Source organism: Aquarana catesbeiana, linkage group LG12 (genome assembly GCF_042186555.1).
Source record: "Aquarana catesbeiana isolate 2022-GZ linkage group LG12, ASM4218655v1, whole genome shotgun sequence".
In the NCBI taxonomy this organism is placed as follows: domain Eukaryota; kingdom Metazoa; phylum Chordata; class Amphibia; order Anura; family Ranidae; genus Aquarana; species Aquarana catesbeiana.
In genome coordinates, this window is record NC_133335.1 from 207,159,529 (window position 1) to 207,177,119 (window position 17,591).

Genomic DNA, 17,591 nt, shown 5'->3' on the forward strand with positions numbered 1-17,591 from the left:
CACCAAGTGATGTGCAGGAAAGGAAAGAAACTGGTCTGAAATACCCACCTTTCTTCTGCAGTCCTTCTTTAAATTATTTTCTCTGCCCAGCCTTAAAGTGGAAGTCCAGGCTTAATACTATCTAAGCTTAAACCTGCTCCCTATACTATCCTGTGAAGGAAATATGTGTATACTTAATCTAAGGGCGCTCCAGTCACATGATCTCCCCAGCGGCCGGCTTTAAGTGGTTGTATAGGCTCAAGGGTTTTTTTTACCTTCATGCATAGAAAAAGCCTGTGTCCAGCAGCCCGGTGCCCCCCCCCCCCCCCCCCCCAGCAATGTGCATGAGGACCTCAGCTCCTCCGGGTCTCTTTCCTTACATTGGCGAAGACAGAAGCGGTAGCCATTGGCTCCCACTACTGTCAATCACAGCCAGTGAGGGGCCGAGCTGTGCCCACTCTGCGTGTGAATGGTCAAGCGGAGCAGCTGCTTGGGAGCCCCCATAGCAAGCTGTTTGCTATGAGGGCACTAGGCAGGAGGAAAGGGCCTGGAGCGCTGGTGGGAGACCCAAGAAGAGGAGGAGAAAAACCATTACACAGAAAATTGAGGTATGACATGTTTGGTGGGGGGGTGGTCAAGAACCTTTCAGGGGAGAGGAGAGAGCAGCAATAGCTGCAATGCCTGGGAGGTGACATCCCCCATAGACCTTCTATGGAGCATTTGTCTGCTGTCCTTCCTCTTCCCTGAAGCCGGTGCTGGGAGCCAATCACATGACTGGACTGCAGCGCCCTTAGAATATAAATCTTTCCTTTACAGGATAGTTAGTATATGACTTAGAATGAAGGGGGTGGGGTGGGGGGGGATGACGGCAGGCTTAAGCTTAGATAATATTAGCCCAGACTTCTGCTTTCATAGAAATGGTTGATACGGTATGGGGGCAGCGTGGCAGACTGAATGATGGATTCCATGCTTGGCCCCTATACTGCCTGTGGCTTTCTGTGCCGGAAGAATGGATGCTTTTCTGCATGTAATGCAGTGCAAAAATGCTGTCATATGTTTTTGGTGTTACTAGTATCACCCTGAATAAGGCTCCATGCACACTGGGCTTAAAAAATGTCAGTTTCCTTGGCAGAAAAAAAGCCTGTACAGAGCATTTTTTGTACAGAGTTCTGGGGCCTTTTTTTTTTTTTTTCCCCCCTGCCTCTAAATGTTGAGCTTTAGGCCACTTTCACACTGGGGTGCTTTTCAGGTGTTTTAGCGCTACAAATAGCACCTGAAAAGCACCTCTCAAGCCACCCCTGTATGAAAGCCCGAGTGCTTTCACACTGGGGTGGTGTGCTTGCAGGACAGGAAAAAAAAAAGTCCTGCAAACAGCATCTTTGGAGCAGTGTATACACTGCTCCCAAAACACCTTGCCCATTGAAATCGATGGGCAGCACTTCGGCAGCGGCGCTTTTAAGCGCTATGTGGGCGCTTTTGTGGGCAAAATCTGCTTGCTTGTCAGACCTTGCTAATAGAGAGGTCCACCATTCAGGGTAAGGGTCCACCTTCAGCATTTCTTTGGATTTATTTCAACAGAGAGTCACATCTTTATACTCCTCTCTTCTCCCTTCACCTATATGGGGTACGGCGGGATGGAATGTGGATGTGTTTCCCTACTTTCATGAAGTTGATACACACTCATGGAACTTTTTTGCTCTTCAGTTTATGGACTAAAATCACTACTCTTACGTATTTTCACCACTGATGAATTTCACTCTGTCTAGTGATAGTTTGAAGTGATCACTCATTCAGTATATGTTATATTTGAATTGTGGATATATGTGTTTTTGCACACAAGTGCACACTCTTCTCATGTCATTTATTTTATTGCACTTTTATTCATGCACTTTCAATTAATCCATTTTTTTTATTCAATTAATGTCACTAGTCTTTGCATACAGGCTGTAAGCGCACTTATTTAGCTTTTTTAGTTTACTTTACACAGCTTTTGTGGGCGGTTGTGGGGCGCTTTTAACCCCTTGTTAACCCCTTCTTTGGGGTTAAAAGCGCCCCACAACCGCCCACATAGCGCTGCTAAAACGAACGGCACGGGACGGTCTGCAGTGTGAAAGTGGCCTAAAATATGCCTGTGCATGGACACATAAGATAACATTGAGCTGCTTCTACAGGTAGAACATAAAACTCATGTAGTCGCAGCAGGGTTTTTTTTTTTTTTTGCTGGTGTGAATGGAGCCTTGCGGTCAGCCTGTCTTGAACTCTTTTTCCATGAGTCATTCTCCTAATCTTCACAATGACAAAGGTAAGCTGAACATTGTTGACCTTGTGACGATAACCTGAGTGCTTGTTGGTGGCAAGCCATTGAGGTTGTTTGGACAATTTATATCTTAATATATTTTAACACTAAAATAAACATGCCCTTTTGTAAAAAAAAATAAATAAAAAAAAATTATCTTTGCTTACAAAAAAAAAAACAAAAAAACAAATTCTGATATCTAGAAAATGCAATGAAAGGTTAGACTGGATTAAGAGGAAAAAAGCTGAATAACAGAGTAGAATCATTTGGGGATTTTAATGTAATTTTGTGAGCATTTGACTCTCTTCAGACAGTGGTTTGAAGGAACAGGCTAATTTGTGTTAAGGTGGCCATAGGTGAATCGATCCATGTGTGGCCACTTCTGTTCAACCGCCCTGTTGGATAAAAGCTGCTTGATCAGCGGCTGCAACACTGATCTGTCCATTTTGACAGCGGGGAATCTCCCTGCTGTCAAATTACAATAGCACAGTGGGGAGGATTCCCTCATCCTCCACATACTAAAAACATTCTGATAAATTATAAGTCTTCTATCTAAACTGTCAGTCGTCGTGTGTATCAGTAAGATTTTGTTGGTAGTATTTGCTTGTACCACACTGGGATAGGGTAGGATGTGAATGTTAAATATTCTCTACATCTTTGTCAAATGATACTGCACTCTGTAAATTAATGTTACTTTATTCATTCAGGGTAGGCCTAGGCACTGTTGCATATGGAACATCTGTGCATCCCCCCCCCCCTCAAAACCCAGAAGCACTGCACTATTAGCAAAATTTGAGACATGGTGGGAACACAGTGAGGGAACCTTGCTGTGTAAGTATACATGCTTGGGGGCAGGTGGGCTATGTGCCGACACCGTCACCTTACCTGAAGTTCAGTTTTTATGAAAGAACAATGACTGAAAAGGGTAGGATTTGTTCAGCCATCTCCTAAATTATTTTCTGTTTTAATGATCTATACCAGGGGTAAGCAACATTCATTACTACAAATCCCATCATGCATCTTTCTCTGGAAGTCTAGCCTGTGCCTGATACATTTAAGTAAAAATACATGCAGCATGTAAAAATGGTGATTGATTAATTTGCCCATTTTAATTTAGCAAAATCTGCCTTTTTCCAATAAAAAAGTAGCCTGGAACTGCATTCACCCTGCAATGTCACTGCGGCCATTTTAACTGAGGGCAACTAAAGCCAGTGCCATTTTGCTTCTTGGTAATCCAGCCGCTTCTCTGCCCCACGTTGCTAAATCTTGTGCATGTGCAGTATGGCTGCGCGTGCACAGTATTGCTTCAGGCGCCACACTTGCGCTGTAAAGGCACAGTGGTTGAAGAATACTCCCGTCTCCGCTTATCTGGGTCTCCTCCAGAACACCTCCGCTCGCTCTCACGAGATGGGGGTGGGGGGGTTGGAGAGCCAGATGACTCTGGAATTTATGCCGATGATATCCCAGCAGTCAAGGGGACTAGACCTCCTTGCGTCATTCCCCTAGACGAATGATATGGATGGAAACCGGAACTACAATAAAAAGGGGATTTAAAGGTAGATAATGCCTTTTTTTTTTTCTTTATGATATTAAAGTGGAGTTCCGTCTGGGGAAAAAAAAAATAAAAATCAGCAGCTATACTGCAGCTGCTGACTTTTAAAATAAGGACATTTGCCTGTCCTGTCCTCTCCCGAAGCTGACCCGTCCCTCAGCTCCGGGTGCTGGCGCCGACATCCTTACTATGGGAAATGGAAGTGAAGCCTTGCGGCTTCACAGGCTGTTTCCTACTGCTCATGCGCGAGTCGCCCTGCGCAATCTGAATGGTCCCTGCTGTCTTCTGGGACCTGTGTCTCCCAGAAGACGGGAGGAATGAGGAGGGGCCGGACATTGTGTAGTTCGGCAATCAATGCCCGGAAGTGGGAGCAGATACCTGGATTTGACCGATCAGCGAAAGTGCCATTTCTGGGTTGAAACTCCGCTTTAAGGAGGTGGAGAAAAGCCAAACGGAATAAACGGAATAAACTGACTAAAAGGCCACTTTGTTTACAATCACTTTAAGGTGATTGTAAACGATCACCTGGTAAAACAACCCATTCAGTTTAAAATAAAAATGTAAAGACAAACCAGCTTGGACATGCGTAACTATGTAGACACCGCCACTCCAGTGATCTCCACCTTGTGGCCTATGTCAAGCAGCTGCTTTGCTGCAATCTGAACACAGGAGGCCAGATGCTTGGCACGGGTGCTATTTAGGCCCCTTTTCACACTTGTGCAACTTGGGACTGCAAAGTCGCATGACAAGTCATTCCCCAATGAATTCCAATGAGTACCACTCATCTGTGTGACTTCAAGTCGCACCAACTTCAAAGTAGTCCCTGTACTATTTTGGTCTGACTTTGATGGGGGTTGAGGTCCATAGACCTCAAGTTTACACAGGCATTCCCTGAAATCGTGGCAAAATCGCATCCGTGGCAGTGTAAAAGGAGCCTTAGAAGAATACTTTTGTATTTTCTGAATTGGTGCAAAGCGATCTCTTATTGGACAAGGTTGAGCGTGTGAGCTCACTTCCCCTGCAACTCCACCTCATCCAGTCGGATTGCCTTGCATTCGTTTAAAAAATCCAAAGCAGAGCAGCACTCTGTGATGCAAGGAGGAAGAAAAGAACGGCTGCACACCACAGGAACGTTCCACTGATTCTATTCCAAAAATAGCAAATGACAGCGAACAAAAAAGACAGTGTCAGAACCCCGGAGGTGACGCGTGCGTTTGACACTGACCTCAGTGCTTCTTCAAACCAGAAGCACTGAGGTCAGTGTGAATTGCACTCGTCACCTCCTGGGTTCGGACACTCTGTCTTTTGTTGGCTGTCATTTGCTATTCTTGGAATAAAATCGGTGGAACGTTCCTGTGGTGTGCAGCTGTTCTTTTCTTCCTTTTGATCATCAGTGGCGAGCCGTGGCTTGCATCCGGACTGTAGTGACTGCTCACCTGAACCCGCGTCTTCCTTGTTTGAATACTTTTTGATGCAAAACAGAGGAAAGGTTGATTTATGGATTGGGAACCAAAACAAGAAGTTTTCTGTCCTTTTAGCAAATAGGAACAAGCTAGTGGCTTAATACATGGAGGTAGGGGGAATTGATGGGCCATAACACTACAATCTGCAGCCACAACATGTGAGCTCACCATTACAAGGTAAGGCAAACGCATGACATCGGGAATATAACTACACTAATACCTAGTCAAAACAACAGAAACATTTGAAAGTGCACAATGTCTAATTTCTTAAGCATGATGCCATTGAGCAGTGGGATCCACTGACTTTGCGTTCATGGAAATCTATTCACAGGTTAAATTGTGTTCTGTGTGTGACTTTTTTTTTTTTTTTTTCAATCCCAGTTCAAAATCACAAGGGCACTCTGCCCCTGTGCTTGCCCAGAGCACACACTAAGATAAGAGCAGTGTCCCACTGATAACTTGTTTTATAGTGTTTGAAAATAGTTTTGTTTTTGCTTTAACCAGCAGCTGTTGTCTGGTGTATTGATTGTTTTCCTTGTGCTGATAATTTCTGTACCCTGAGAAAAGTGTACAAAGACCATTTTCTCACGGTGATATCAGGTTTTATTTCTGCTTTTCTTGCCTGTATAAGCTAGAGCTTCAAGTACCCAACATAGAAGAACAACTTTGCGGTTTGCCAGAAATGGACACAATGCAAACCCAGTTTAACCCCTTAGCACCGACCGTACACAAATTTGCAGTCGTGGCTTGAAGGGGTTGCAAGGTTTTTTTTTTGTTTTTTTTTTTTTTGTTTTTTGTTTTTTTAGAGCGGGTGGTTGGCTTTTTAGGGATAACAGCCGATGTGGCCTTCCGCCACTCTTCCTGGGCCTCTCGTCCCACCGGGAGTCCTGATCCACGATCCGGCGCATCCACCGGTGTTCTATCAAAACGCCGCTGCCTATCAGAAAGTGCAAAGTCCATCGCGGCCATCTTGGATACGTCCACAGTAAGCCTACAGTCAGAAGGCTGCAAGCGGCGGACATCTTTTTACACCCACCGAAGTCTTGTATTTCACACCTTATTTTTACCAGTAAACTGAGCTTATATAGTGAAATACAGAATTTTAAAATCCGTCAAACTGTTTTGATGTTGAATCTTAAAAGCAGCAGTGTCCTGTCAGATTAATAAAACTGTGAGATCAGCAGGCTTGCCACTGCTTTTAAAATTCAACATCAAAACAGTGTCACGGATCTCAAAATACTGTACTTCACAATATAAACTGGTAAAAATATGTGTGAAATGCAAGACTTCAGTGGGTTAAAAAGAAGTCCACTTGCCGTCTTTTGAATGCAGGCGGGTGTACCAAGATGGCCGTGCCAGAATGTCACCTTCGTTACATATTCTGATGAGTAGCGGCTTTCTGACAAGACACCGGCTAGGCTGAGACTGGAACAAAGGCGGAAATGGCTTAGATCGAGTCTCCTATGTAAAAACACGGAAGCGACGTCCCTTCCGGTTTACTCGGCTGCCAATGGCGCCGATTTAAAAAAAAATTACATGTTTGGTATCTATTTACTCAGCATAACATCCTCTTTCACAGTATACAAAAAATTCGGCTAACATAATGGTGCAGTGTTGTTGGGTTTTTTTTTTTTTTTTTTTTTTTTAAACCACTTCAGCCCCGGAAGATTTGACTGTTGAATGACCGAGCCTTTTTTTTTTTGTGATTCTGCACTGCGTTGATTTAACTGACAATTGCGCGGTCATGCGACACTGCACCCAAACAAACTTGACATCCTTTTTTCCACACAAATAGAGCTTTCTTTTGGTCGTATTTGATCGCCTCTGCCGTTTTTATTTTTTGCGCTATAAACAAAAAACGCAATATTTTGTACTTTTGCTATAATAAATATCCCTTTTTGATTTTAAAAAAAAATAAAAATAAATGTTTTTTTCTCAGTTTAGGCCGATATATATCCTTCTACATATTATTGTTAAAAAATCGCAATAAGCGTATATTGATTGGTAAGCGCAAAATTTATAGCGTCTACAAAATGAGAGAGAGCGATTTTATTTTTTAATCGGGACTGCAACATTATGGCAGACACATCGGACACTTTTGACATATTTTTGGGACCATTGGCATTTATACAGCGATCAGTGCTATAAAAATGCACCGATTACTGTAAAAATGTCACCGGCAGGGAAGCGGTTAACACTAGGGGGCGATCAAGGGGTTAACTATGTTCTCTGTGTGTTTCTCTGCTAATATAAATGTATAAAAAAATTATATATATATATATATATATATATATATATATATATATATATATAATTATATTGAGGGTACTAAGTAATTTTCTAGCAAAAAATGAAAATACAGATTTTAACTAAGCAACAAATGTCAGAAATAGGCTTAAGTTTGGAAGAGTGGGTGTAGATCGCTCTGGACTGACTTGATCAGTCAGTATTGTAGGGTGTGGGCAGATGGAAGGAATTGGTTTCCAGAGGTCCGTGCCCAGTTTAAGAAAAAGGTGGTGGAGAGCCCTGTTTGAGCTTGGGTTGCTACCTCAGTATGTGGCCTTAAGTTCGATTCTGCGTATTATGTGGAAGTAAAGGAGCGCCCGGTAGCCAGTGAAGGTAAGTATATTTGTATTTTATTTGCAGTTTCAGCAGTAAAGAGGCCAACACGTTTCGGGGGATTGAGGACTCCCTCTTCATCAGGGCTGCTAGTAGAAATGGTTATGGAATAATTGTTTTGGAGGGTGCCCTTGGCACATGAATCGGACTGTTAGAGGTCCACAGCTGGTTTTGTGTTCAGGCAGCAATTTCCTCTTTTTACTGTTGAAACTTCAAATAAAATACAAATATACTTACTTACCTTCATTGCATACTGGGCGCTCCTTTACCTTTTTCTTCCACAGAACCATGTCCTGTGGTCTGATGAGACCAAGATAAACGTATTTGGTTCAGATGGTGTTAAGTGTGTGTGGCGGCAACCAGGTGAGGAGTACAAAGACAAGTGTGTCTTGCCCACAGTCAAGCATGGTGGTGGGAGTGTCATGGTCTGTGGCTGCATTAGTGCTGCCGGCACTGGGGAGCTACAGTTCATTGAGGGAACCATGAATGCCAACATGTACTGTGACATACTGAAGCAGAGCATGATCCCCTCCCTTTTGAGACTGGGCCGCAGGGCAGTATTCCAACATGATGATCACTGATTGCACCGTTCAGGAATATAGGCAGTTTCTTTTGTTGAGAGAAAAAAACACTCTTCTCTGGGTGATCTATGTACATTGCAGGGATTTTAACACACGGTGTTGCAGATTTCTACCTTTTTTGTTATTCTGAAGTAATAGCTGGTTGTTTCTCTGTGTCCATGTGGAGAGTGAATCTGTATGGGAGTCCTTTTATAATTATCCATTAGCTGCTGCACCTGCAGGGCTCTAATGAGGAAAATGGCAGGGTCTGCATCCCTTTTTAGGCGTGGTTTCCCTTTGAGGGTATGCCACCAAAATTTACATTTTTGTTGCAGGGGATGCTCAAAATCTGATTTTTGTATGTTAATGTAAACTTCTGGGAAAATTAGTGTGCCAATCACACAAGTCGGAAATGACCTCTCTGTACAGAATGCCACCAGGTAGCGAATTTCCATTGCATTTTACAGAAGCTTGCATCGCTGCAGATTGAAAAGAAAAGTTCTTTTTTTTTTTTTTTTTTTTTTTCCCCCCACGAAAAGTGGAGTTACCCTTTAATGTTACTGACTACTCTACAGTTCAGTATGATGAGTGCTGATTGGTGAAATCACATCTTTGATACTGGATATATAGGAGGCTAAATGGAAGTTGAGGACTCTTATTCTATGTGCAGTGGCCAGTTATATCAATGTCGGTATCAAAGTCAAGACCGCAATATACATTGCAGTTTTGAAGTGGTTTACCCGGGGTTATGGCTTAAGCTATCAGCCATAACTCCGGTATTTTTTATATATTTTTCCAGTCAGCGAGTCTCTTTTCTAGCGATCAGAGTGGCTGATTAGCCGCTGAATCGCTTTTAGAAGCAGCAGGACACTTATTAACTACTTGCGGACTGCATGCCTGCAATGTACTGGGGACAGGGTGTTTGGGCGCATGGCTGTGTTCAGTCACAGCCCAGAGTCCTGTGTTGACAATCAACACAGGGCTCTGTACAGAGGGAATGATTGCAGGAATAAGAAACAAAGATCTTTAGTAAAAATCTGCACACATTTAACCCCTTGATTACCCTAGATGTTAACCCCTTCCCAGCCAGTGTCATTAGTGCAGTGACAGGGTATAGTATTGGCACTGATCACCGTATTAGTGTTATTGGTGATGTCATTGGTGGGTCCTAATCTGTTAGTGTCAGATTGCCCCGCCGCACCATCCCAGTTCCATTCATAAGTTGCTGATCGTCACCAATTAGTAGTATACAAATTCCGGTATAAATGTCATCATAGTTTTGTAGACCCTATAACATTAATGCAAACCAATCAATATACACTTGTTGGGAACTTTTTTTTCACCGTGTAGTGTTGCACGACCGCGCAAATACTGGTAAAGTAACTTGGTGCTAATTCGCAAAAAATGAACTGGTCATGAAGGGAGTAAAAACTTCCGGATCTAAGGTGGTTAAAAACAAGTTGGCAATGGCCACTAACCTATTTATCTGTCCTGATCCTTTTGAAATGCATACTATTTAAATTGCAATCATTTTTGAGTATTTTAGTTTTCTTGATGGATGAAGGTGACATATATGTATGTGGTTTCAGTAGGAACCCACTTCTATGAAATTTAGTTTTTCAGCCTTTCATCTTTCACCAGAACACAGCTTATCTGTGCAGGTTGCTTCTGTGGTGATATCACAGAGCTTTTGGAAACCTAGGTGTTCATTAGGTCTCTTCTGTTTATAAATACTCTGCCTGTCAGCAACTTTTACAAAATTGAGTTTAATACAACTTTAAGACAGTGCTGTGTTGTTGTGTGTGGGTTTTTTTTTTTTTTTTTACCTTAATGCGTTAAGGTAAAAAAACGCCTTCTTTACTGCAGGAACCTCACAGCCCCCTCACCCCAATCATAATCCAGTGATGCGCACAAGAGCAGCGTCTCCCACCACTGACTCTCCTCACTATGAGGATTGATAGCAGCAAGAGCCATTGGCAGGGGGTTGGGCTGAGCCACCAGGTCTGTGTCAATAGATGCAGACATGGGTCGGGAGCAAGCAGCTATGGGGGGGCTCTCAGCGAAGAGGAGGAGCCAGGAGTGCCGGCGGGGGACCCCAGAAGAGGACAATCATGGCTGCTCTGTGCACAAGCATTGCACAGCTCAAGTTAGGCTAGAGCTGGGCGATTTTCTCTCAAAAAAATTCTTATGTGTGAGTTGAGCTGATGGTTTTTGGGCTGTCTCTTTGCAGGATGGGACTGCCTCTTTTTGCTGAATATATGGGCCTGTCAATTTTCAGGATTGGGATATCTTTGAAAATATTGCAATCTTTGCTAGATTGGGCTATCTTTTTGCTATTTTTTTGCTACATGAAGATGTGCTTTACAACGGATTAGTAAGGGCTCCACCTCCTTGTTCATAGCCAGAGTCTGATTGGCTGCCCGCAGCCTTTTATTGGTTGAACCTGAGATGGCTCTTTGACTATGCCTGTGAATAATGAGGATCCCTTAATAATCTGTCACAGCAGAACTAGTGATAGGAGCTCGGAGTGGTAAAAGAACACAGTTTAGGGGACACTGACAACCCATGCTACAACCCTGCAGGTGTAAACAATTCCTATAGGTCTAGGCGCCTGGCTTCTAACTTTTTAACACCTAGATTCAAAGGAAATTTGTCAAGCTCTGCCCTAGTGAATGCGTATAACTCCGCCCACTACGTGAGACTCCAGTGAATGAGGTGAAGCTCCAGTGAATGAGGTGAAGCTCTGCTGATGTCCACCATCAAATTTTGTGCAGGCAAAACTGCTGTGGTGGGTCTTCTTCCTTCTTCCTTCTTCCTTCTTCCTTCTTCCTTCTTCCTTCTTCCTTCTTCCTTCTTCCTTTCTCCTCCTCCTCCTCCTCCTCCTCCTCCTCCTCCTCCTCCTTCTTCTTCTCCTTCTCCCCAAATTGAAATTTTGCCACATTCATTAAACTCAGGGGCAAATCCCCCATGCAAAGTAAACAGCCTATTTGCCTTTCAACCCCTCTAAGTCCCGGTTCACATAGGTGTGATGCGGGAAACCTGCGAATCCACTGTGGGTTCCCGCATTGCACCTGACTCGCAGGGCAATTCACACTGCCATATGCGAACAGCTGGGAGTTTCAATACAATGTTAATGACACCGAACTGACTGTTCGGACAGGAATCGGATTGCATGGGTGTGAACACCCATGCGATTCGATTCTAGTGCGGACCAAAAAAGGGTCCTGTGCGAGTTTGGTCTGAATGCGATGCAGATTAAGCCATACTATCTGTAAGGGTGAAATCGCCCAGACATCGTTTGTAATTTGCACTGCAGTGCAAATTGTAGCGCACCAGTGTGAACCCAGCCTAATTCTGAGTCACTCCAGTCCTTGACTGATGATAAACTTATCTTGAGGAGTTGCAGTCTGTGTTTGTAGAATGATATGCATTGTATAAGTAAGAGCAAATAGAGGATCAGCCTGTTGCTTCTACCAGTGAAGTTTCCAGTCTTGGGTTATTTAAAACTCCTAACACTGCAGAGACTTTTACTTGGTTTTAAAAAAATTTCTTCCAAATATTATTAAAAGTATCCCGACTAGTTTTCTCCCCATGGCATTTATTAGACTTGTTTTTAGTTTTGTGGTCCATTACGATTGTATCCGGTTGAAGTCCACTATAACAAGGCGTTTTTCCAGTAGAGGACATGTCTGTCTTTGAGCGCCAGTTCAGCTGAACTCGCACGATTTAATTCCCGCATGTCAGTCCTGACTTTGGGGGTGATTTCAGAGACCTCTGTGCGGGTTGCTGCACAGATGCCTATGGAAATCGCACCCTGAAGTCGCCAAAAGTAGTACAGAAACTACTTTTGGGAATCGGTGTGGCATCGCACCAATTCGGACGGTGCAATTGCCACCGATTTGGATGCAAAATCGCTGCAATGTGAACCTAGGCTTGGACCTAACCAATAAGCGGTTGAAAGCCCTTTCTAGAGCTCTGTGCTTCCCTTAACCCTGTCTGTGGCTTTAGTCGTCAAACCATGTCTGACAGGTCAAAATACCTTAATGATCAGATCACTGGTTGGTGATCCTTTGCTTTTTGAATGTGTGGGGTAGATGGATGAAGTTAAAGATTTTTAGCTGTGACTCTTTACTTATATCTCAATTGTCTGATGTCAGTACATGTATAGGACACTTTGGTTAAGGTGCTGGGCTGGGAAAGCCCTGTGTAAGAAGTGTTTAACCCTCATGGCCTTCAAGGGGCAATATGTCTTTGAACCAGCTCTTGATGATCCTCTCAAAGATGGTACTGGTGACACAAAAGCTCGATAGAATTTAGACCTAAGGAACAGCCTGCAAAGACTTCTCCGTTCTGAATGTTAGGAAATGTCCCTTCATTTCTCTGTTCCCTCCATCTCCTCATTAACACCCCCCCCTTGGCTCCCTGTCCACCTGATGCAAGGTCTGGCACTCAGTCTGACAAATCCTCAGAAAAGCCGTTCCTCCCTTGAAGGATGCAGGTGGAGTTTGTTGACTTGGATGCTTGGAAAGCTTGCATCTCAGACACCTGGGTGCGGGAGGTGGTATCTCAGGGCTACAGACTGGAGTTTCGCTTTCTGCCCCCTCTGTTTCACCCTTCCTTTACTCTGCACAAATTAGCAGATCTCCATCAAGCCCTCTCAGGTTTTATAGTTCTGCAACAGAATAGCTTCAGGGGTTTTACTTCAACCTGTTCACTTTTTTTCCCAAACCTAAAAGTGATGTTAACCCTATCTTGAATTTCAAGGCCCTGAATGTTTCTGTGGACATTAAAGATGGTTGCCTAAATTTACCCATCTTTCTAGCACATTGGCAATTCCTATACTTTGCTTTGGGGACAATACACTACCAGATTATGGCTATCTTCTTTCGGCCTCTTGTCTACACCTTGTGTGTTTTTCCAAGGTACAGGCCCAAATATTAGCCCCACTTTTGTGGCATTTTCAATTATGGGATACTTGTATGACTACCTTCTGTTGAGAGGACAAGTCAGTAAGGCTTCTGCAGATAGTGTGTCTTTGTGGTGTTCAAATGTTGTTATAGCATTGGGAGGATCCTGAACCTTCAGATATCACTGGAACTGATTCACCACTTGGCATAACTGGGCCTGGTTGTGGTCGTGGATGCATCTGAAGCCAGAATATTTTTTTTCCCACAGAAAAACCTTCTTTAGATTCTTCTCTCTTGGGTTCAAATCAAACTCTCCAGTCCAGAAGCTGTCTGACTCCACTTTTTTTCATGAGAGTCTTGGGCTTTATGGTAGCCTCCTTCGAGGCAGTTTCCTCTACCCAGTACCACTTGAGACATCTGCAACACAACATTCTGTTTTCATGAGAAAAAAGAAATTAGGGAACTGACTATTGTGAGATTACTGCCAGCATCCTAAATAGCATCACAAAGAGAACATGTACCAAGTGCATTGGGAGATGCCCCCTTGGACTTTGATGGCAGAAGTAAAGTATAAAGAATCCAGGTAGATAAAAAAGGCACAAAGGTGCCAACTTTATTGCATACAAAAATAGTAGAAAAAAAAAAGTGTGTGTGTGTGTATATGTATGTATGTATGTATGTGTGTATATATATATATATGTATGTGTGTGTGTATATATATATATATATATATATATATATATATATATATATATATATATATATATATATATATATATATATATATATATATATTTTAAAAGGAAAGATCAATTTAAATTACTTTTTTTTTTTCTACTATTTTTGTATGCAATAAAGTTGGCACCTTTGTGCCCTCCTTTTTTTTTTTTTTTTTTTTATCTACCTTGATTTTTTATACTTTACTTCTGCCATCAAAGTCCAAGGAGGGATCTCCCAATGCACTTGGTGCATGTTCTCTTTGTGATTCTGTTGTCCTGAAACAGGTCCGTCTGATCTTCGGACAGACTGACTCCAATAACACCGACAAACAGGTTGCCCCTGGTTTGGTAGCTCAGGAATCTGGCTCTGGCATTCTTTGTTTCCACGCTTTTGACCCTTTCCTTGCTTCAAATCCTAAACCTAAATGAGGTTGATTTTGCGATTTGTCACTATAATGATAACCTTTAAAAAGCTATACCCCTAAAATCATATAAAAATATTCCAATTTCCTTCTGCCGGAGCTAATCTTGGGGAAATTCTCTGCTGAAGCCTGCAGCAATAAAACTTATGGAAGTGTTGGTTTTCCTTGTTCCCCTGCAGCTCTAACTGGTTCCCTACTGCTGACCTTTACATCATTGCTGATTCCTAACTTCTGAGTAATGACTATTGATGTCGCTGGGAACCAGTGAGAGCTGCAGGCAACCCAGCAGATCGATACTAATATTGTTCTACAAGGCAAAGGTGCTATAGCAGAAGCAGGAAATTTCCTGTGCCTTTTTCCTAAATCCATCCAAGAAGTTCTTCCATTTCAAGCCCAGCTGCTTGAGGATTGGACTTTGAAGATCCACCTTCAGGTCAAGAAATTCTGAAAGCTTATTGTTTTAGAGGTTTTGCAGCATTTTGGAAAGTTTTATTTGAGTGTATTTTGATACTTTGCTTTGGAAAGGAAGCTAAATTGTATGTATGGGGAAACCAGGAACCTTCAGGCCGGGTTCACACCAGTGCGGTGCGAATTCCAGCTACATTTTTCTCTGTGAAGAGAAAATGCAGCTGTTCAGCTGTGCCTCTCCGTTCTATCTGCAGGTCAGCTGAGCAGAGAGAGGGGGGCATGTATGGAGGAGAAGGAGAGAATTTGTGTTCACAACGGAATGCATCTGCGAATCAGATGCGTTCCCATAGAAGATAAGGTGCTTGTAATTCGGTAATTTGCACCGCAATGCCCAGAAAACGCACATTTTTTTTTTGGCAATGCGCAGTGCGAATGCAACTCGCATATATGTGAACCAGATGCATTCAAATGAAGGTATTTTAAAATGTCCTGCGAATTGAATGTGGTGTAAGCCGCATCTAATTCGCATAGGTGTGAACGGGGCCTCAATTAGTTGGTATGGCCCTGATTTCTCTCACAATCCTGGGCCATAATTTGTTAGCTGTCCTGTGGTCCTGTGGTTAGTGCACATTTTAGTAATGATAACATTTTGGCAAAGTTATCCACAAATATTTGTCGATTTTTAGATCTTTCTAGTAAAAGGAAAATAGGAATTCACAGGCATACATAAAAAAATAAATAAATAAATAAATATGTATTTATTAATATATACACAGTGGGGACGGAAAGTATTCAGACCCCCTTACATTTTTCACTCTTTGTTATATTGCAGCCATTTGCTAAAATCATTTACGTTAATTTTTTTCCTCATTAATGTACACACAGCACCCCATATTGACAGAAAAACACCGAATTGTTGACATTTTTGCAGATTTATTAAAAAAGAAGAAACTGAAATATCACATGGTCCTAAGTATTCAGACCCTTAGCTGTGACCCTCATATATTTAGCTCAGGTGCTGTCCATTTCTTCTGATCATCCTTGAGATGGATCTACACCTTCATTTGAGTCCAGCTGTGTTTGATTATACTGATTGGACTTGATTAGGAAAGCCACACACCTGTCTATATAAGACCTAAGCCCCGGTTCACACAGGGGCGGCACGACTTGCAGGTCGCCTTACCAAGGCGACCTGCACACGACTTCCACGGCGACTTGCAAAACGACTTCTGTATAGAAGTCTATGCAAGTCGCCCCAAGTCGCCCCCAAAGTAGTACAGGAACCTTTTTCTAAGTCGGAGCGACTTGTGTTGCTCCTATTAGAACGGTTCCATTGTGCAGAACGGGAGGAGACTTGTCAGGCGGCTAGGTCGCCTGACAAGTCGCCCCTGTGTGAACCAGCACTTACAGCTCACAGTGCATGTCAGAGCAATTGAGAATCATGAGGTCAAAGGAACTGCCTGAAGAGTTCAGAGACAGAATTGTGGCAAGGCACAGATCTGGCCAAGGTTACAAAAAAATTCTGCTGCACCTAAGGTTCCTAAGAGCACAGTGGACTCCATAATCCTTAAATTGAAGTCGTTTGGGACGACCAGAACCCTTCCTAGAGCTGGCCGTCCGGCCAAACTGAGCTATTGGGGGAGAAGAGCCTTGGTGAGAGAGGTAAAGAAGAACCCAAAGATCACTGTGGCTGAGCTCCAGAGATGCAGTCGACAGATGGGAGAAAGTTGTAGAAAGTCAACCATCACTGCAGCCCTCCACCAGTCAGGGCTTTATGGCAGAGTGGCCCGACGGAAGCCTCTCCTCAGTGCCGAGACACATGAAAGCCCGCGTGGAGTTTGCTAAAAAAAACACCTGAAGGACTCCAAGATGGTGAGATATAAGATTCTCTGGTCTGATGAGACCAAGATAGAACTTTTTGGCCTTAATTCTAAGCGGTGTGTGTGGAGAAAACCAGGCACTGCTCATCACCTGTCCAATACAGTCCCAACAGTGAAGCATGGTGGTGGCAGCATCATGCTGTGGAGGTGTTTTTCAGCTGCAGGGACAGGACGACTGGTTGCAATCGAGGGAAAGATGAATGCGGCCAAGTACAGGGATATCCTGGACGAAAACCCTCTCCAGAGTTCTCAGGACCTCAGACTGGGCCGAAGTTTTACCTTCCAACAAGACAATAACCCTAAGCACACAGCTAAAATAACAAAGGAGTGGCTTCACAACAACTCTGTGACTGTTCTTGAATGGCCCAGCCAGAGCCCTGACTTAAACCCAATTGAGCATCTCTGGAGAGACCTAAAAATGGCTGTCCACCAACGTTTACCATCCAACCTGACAGAACTGGAGAGGATCTGCAAGGAGGAATGGCAGAGGATCCCCAAATCCAGGTGTGAAAAACTTGTTGCATCTTTCCCAAAAAGACTCATGGCTGTATTAGATCAAAAGGGTGCTTCTACTAAATACTGAGCAAAGGGTCTGAATACTTAGGACCATGTGATATTTCAGTTTTTCTTTTTTAATCTGCAAAAATGTCAATAATTCTGTGTTTTTCTGTCAATATGGGGTGCTGTGTGTACAATGAGGAAAAAATGAACTTAAATGGCTGCAATATAACAAAGAGTGGAAAATTTAAGGGGGTCTGAATACTTTCCGTCCCCACTGCCTGTATA

At 43.1% G+C, this 17,591-nt stretch overlaps 1 protein-coding gene across 1 annotated transcript in view; it reads left to right on the forward strand.

Moving 5' to 3' along the window:
- SAMHD1 (SAM and HD domain containing deoxynucleoside triphosphate triphosphohydrolase 1) overlaps nucleotides 1–17,591 on the forward strand; it is a gene marked incomplete in the record, with an annotated part of 95,958 nt that overhangs the window by 22,511 nt on the left and 55,856 nt on the right.